This window comes from Chrysochloris asiatica, unplaced genomic scaffold (assembly GCF_000296735.1).
Source record: "Chrysochloris asiatica unplaced genomic scaffold, ChrAsi1.0 scaffold00146, whole genome shotgun sequence".
Taxonomy (NCBI): domain Eukaryota; kingdom Metazoa; phylum Chordata; class Mammalia; order Afrosoricida; family Chrysochloridae; genus Chrysochloris; species Chrysochloris asiatica.
Window position 1 is genome coordinate 4,073,786 of NW_006408664.1, and position 5,133 is coordinate 4,078,918.

At 38.5% G+C, this 5,133-nt stretch overlaps 1 pseudogene; it reads left to right on the plus strand.

Annotated features, from left to right (window-relative positions):
- Positions 1-2,917: 2,917 nt before the first annotated feature.
- Positions 2,918-5,133, plus strand: part of LOC102811422 — a 5,347-nt pseudogene continuing 3,131 nt past the window's right edge.

The following is a 5,133-nucleotide window of genomic DNA, read 5'->3' on the forward strand; positions in this document are numbered from 1 at the left end:
TTCTTGTAGAGGTGTTGTAGTTTCCTATATATTTTAGAAATGAGTCTCTTTTCTGATGTGTCATTGCAAAATATTTTTTTCCCATTCTGTGGGTTTCCTTCTTGTGAAGTCTTTGGATGCACACATGTTTTTAATTTTTAGTATATCCCAATAATCTAATTTGTCTATTTTTTTTTGTTTGTTAAGTTTTCAAAATGTTTGGTAGTCTGTGTATTCTCTGAATTAGTGCCCTCACATTTGTCCCTATTTTTTCTTTGATGGCCTTCATAATTCTGGGATTCACATTTAGGTCTTTAATCCACGCTGAGTTGGTTTTTGTATAAGGTGTGAGGTAAAGGTCTTGTTTCAATCTTTTGCATATCGCTTTCCATTTCTGCCAGTAATTGTTATCATGACTAATTGCGACTGTCACAACTGTAAAGGTAGAAGTTTTGTAACAAAAAGAGAGGAGTAGTTAATCTCACAGTCCAGGAACAGAGAAACCTAGAACTATTAAGGGAGAAGAACACAAATAGAATGTAGGATCCTATCCAGAGAAACCAGGACACCAGAGATGAGGGCATGGAGATAGAGAGCAGCTGAGGACTATAGACTCATGGAAAGAGAAAGACTGTGTGCTCATGGCTAGGAGACAGGCTTGTAGAATGTGCCCTTGGGTTGTTTAAATTATTATATATCCCTGAGTGGTTTTGTATACATCCCCCTCTAAAACACACACACACACACACACACACACACACACACACAGAGAATAGAAGCAAATACTGTTGAGTGATGATGCATGGAGGGGATTGTAATCATTGTAATGAAACTATGAGTGTAAACTGATGTTCTCCCATGTAAACTATTACTCGATTCACAATCAAAACTTTAAAGGAAAACGTAACTCAGGGCTTCATTTGGAATTTGATTAAAGAATTCATTTGAAAGGAAAAAAATAAAAAGCCTTCCCTGTGAAGTCTTCACTAAATGTCTCCATCATCCTCTTTTTCCCTCTCGATCATTTTCCATTCTCTCAGAAAGAAATGTTTCATTCGGTGTGTTCTGATAGTACTCTGAGAATTCTTCTACCGGTGCCTTTAAAGCATGGCATGCTATATTTGATTGTTTTTCTTCTTATATTCTTAACTACCCATCTTAAATATGAGTTCGTAAAGAATTGACATGCTTCAATGATCATTCATGTATCCGATGCACCTGTACCGATTAGGTGCAGGGGATACAAAAAGAATCTACAACAAAAGACAGTCTTTGACTTAAATGAGCTAATGGCCCAGTGGGAGGCAAAGCAGTAAATCTTCCCATATGGTACAGTATGTGATGATGTCTGGGACAGAAATAACACCTTTGGGATGCTTCAACGCATGAGGGTGCTTCACTCAGCAGGACTGGGTAATGCAAGGATGGTTCCCAGAGAGGTGAATCTTGATCTGAATCCTGAAGGATACTAGGGGCTTTTGGGTAGTTGAGAGAAAGGACATTCCAGGCAAAGTCACAGAGGCATGAAAACATGGCAAATTCAGTGTGTCACAGTAGCATGATATTATGAGGACAAAAAAGTTTTGTGGGGAGTGATGAGAGAAGAGGTTTAGGGAGCATGACAAAGGAAAAATTGAAAAGGTCTGAAGAGGCATGCTAGGGAGTTAAGATCCTATTTCCAAAAGTAATTGCACAGTGACTGGCATAGAATATCGACCATCACTTTGCTGATGGTTCTGAGGCAGAGACTGCTCATAATCAATACAGAAATCAAAAGACATGATCACTGAATTGATGTTTGGTATTGAAGCTGTTACCCTGACATCTTTGCTTTGAGAGAGAAAAATCAATGTTGAAAGACTAAATTTTCTGCATTTTTTAAAATCTAAAAACCTAAGACATGAAAATAATTGAGCAGCTGTACATGAAAGGGGAATGATGAGTAAAATTGGAAGGCTAAGAAACAACATGCTCTTAATATTTACTCAGGGCTCCTTTATATTCCTAGTTTACTTATTTATAATAACAACGATTTTAGCCTGAGATCTAGTTATCAGACTCTTGGGCTTTTGGGAACATTTAAAAATTTTAGGCAAATTTTGAGCATTTGCTCATTTTCTTGGAGAGAAGGGTTTTGGGTTTTTATTAAATCAGAAAAAAATCTCTCTCCCCAAAATGCTAAGGTCCACTGGCTTCTAGCATAAGTAACTAGAACAAAAGGACATGAAACAACATTGTTCAGACATGGCATTGTGGATTATGGTGATGATGAGAATTTCTGTTTTGGGCACTATAAACCTAGCGGTCAGATCCAATACTAGATGCTCTAATAAACTATCCCTCTTTATTTCTTGCTCAACTCCAAATCAATGTAGTGGTGGTGGTGGTAGGGTGGGCTGAGGAAGTATGAAGCTGTGCTCCAGAGCATCTAAGGAGCTTTTCTGTACACAGTCCTTTAAGGATCAGTTTCCTTCCTTGATGTGGCTCAAAGACACCCTGGCATCATCCAGGAAGCAATAGAGGAAAAGAGAGAGCACATACAGGAGACACATGCCTCTTAATTGCAGTGATGAAGAGGTGACACACATCCTTCTTCTCACAGCCCATTGGCAAGAATTGGTCATACATTCCCATTTCTAGATGCCAGGGATTTGGGAAATGATTTAATCTGGGTGCACATGTAGAGCAAATACATTTGGTAAATATCTAGCCAGTCTCTGCCATGGAGAGTTGAAAGATCTGGTTTGATTCTTACCTTGTGAACATGGTTTTGTCTAGCTCTAAACGAAAAGAAAGGATAGAACAATATATCTTTTCCCCAAAATCACATGTAAGTGGTTTGAAAAAAATGAGTCTTTTGTTTAAAAAGTCCTTGAGATCAGGAGTACAACCTTAAGACTTCATGATTCATTAATACCTTAAAAATTGGACACCCTTAATGGCTCAGGTAAAATGAAAGCTATGGGGGGGGGGTGTTAAGATTTGAACATAGACAAAAAGGTTTCTCCCATACATTCCTTTATACACTGAAGATAGTCAATAATCTTTCAAGACCTAGTATATTTTATTGTTAAATAAAATCCACTTTCTGTTTTCATTCTGATAAGCACCCTTCTAAAGCTCAAGTTAAGAAGCTCGTTAACTGAAACTGAAAAACCAGTCAATCCTAGAGGGGAACAAAATGATCAAACTATGTAGATCATGTAAAAACTGGAACATATGAAAATGCTTCACTTTAAAAAGATATTTTCAAGTGACTACTTTAATCATATGGAATTTTGCTAATTAAGCAGTCAATTTAAATGCCAGCTCAACTAACTGGGTTTTGAGTTACATTTAATTTTAATTGTTTCTGTTCTCTAAAAATATACATAAGAGCTTTTTAATTTTAATTCCACGTTTTCCATAGCAGTTACTCTCCCACACAGCTCCCAACAGTTGCAATAGCAGAAATAAGGGCATTCTGAGGAAACAGTTACCCAGTTTTAAGGCTTTTTATTCATCTGTTGAACTATTTAGATTAAATTCTGTCCTTTAGTGTACCTTACTAGTCTAACAAAAGTCCAGCAGACAGTGTGGTTTGTATGAATGTAGTCATGGTCAACTTTTGGCTTTAATGTATGTCTTTCCTATTAAAAATGGTTCTGTGTCTTCACTTGTTTCTTCAATCAATTTTATCTTCATTTGTTCATTTAAACAGTGTATTAAAAATTGGCTGTTTAGCTGTGTAACCTTGTATAGCATCAAATTCTTATCTATGAAATAATAATGGCTGTATGGACTTGTTGAGAAGACCTCAAACAATATGATAATCAGGACAGTGCTTTGAAATCTGTCAAGGGCGGTGGAAATACAGGTTACTACTACTAATATTTGAGAGAAAGATGAGGCTCTCTACCTCCACAAAGATTGAAAGCTTTGGAAACTACACAGGGTAACTGTGAGTCAAAACAAGCTCAACAGCACTTAACAACAAGAAGAAATTGTCAATATTTGGAGTCGGAGTGTGGCACTGTAGGATAAGCACTGGACTGCTAACTGCAGAAATCATTGGTTCAGACCAACCAGCTGTTCCTTGAAAACCCTATATGGTGTTGTTATGGCACTTAACAACAACATTATGAATATTAGGAATTGACTTGATGGTGACAGGTTTGTATTGCTTTGGTATTATCAGTATAATAAGTATCAAAGTCTTAAAGAGTCCTAGGGATACAGTGTGTTAAGCATTGGGCTAATGGAAATGTTGGAAGTTAGTAACCACTAGTCACTCCAAACTCACTAGCCACTATGAGGGAAAGTTTTTACAGCAGCAGTCTGACTGCCTCTGTAAAAATTTACAGCCTAGGAAACACTATGAAGCAGTTCTATTCTGTCTTATAGAATTGCTATGTGTTGGAATCAATTCGACAGCAGTAGGGTTGGATTTTAATTTATCACAAGTCTGCATGTTCCAAATGGGTGAAACAGTAAATGCAGTAGAATGTGGAGAAAAAAGAGTGACTCAGAGAAGCTTATTGAGGGTGAGAGGAGAATGGGAGAGTAGTCATATGCTAGATCACAGTGGAAGAGGAGGATGTATCTATGTGAACAGGAAAGGTGAGGCACCTCAGACAGAACTATAAGCTCTATCCTGAACAAAATACACCCAGGTGCAAACGAACAAATGGAGTTGACTGGACGAGAGGCAGGTTGCTGATGTGGGTACATTGAGCGATATGCTTCGACAAACTTAAAAACTAGCTTTGGACAAGGTGGTAGGGGCTTTTAATTTGCAAGAACTTTTAATTATGACTTTGTGGGATGGGGCCTGGTACCTGAGCCCCTAACCTTTATGGAGACTCTTTACTGGTGATTCCTATGTCATTCTGAAGACGGTGCAGCTGAGAAACGGGAATCTGCAGTACAACGTCCACTACTGGATGGGCAATAAATGCAGCCAGGATGAGAGCGGGACGGAAGCCATCTTCACTGGGCAGCTGGATGACTATCTGAACCGCAGGGCTATGCAGCACCGTGAGGGCTAGGGCTTCGAGTCAGCCATCTTCCTTGGCAACTTCAAGTCTGGCCTCAAATACAAGAAAGGAGGTGTGGCATCAGGATTCAAGCACGTGGTACCCAACGAAGTGGTGGTACAGAGACTTTTCCAGGTTA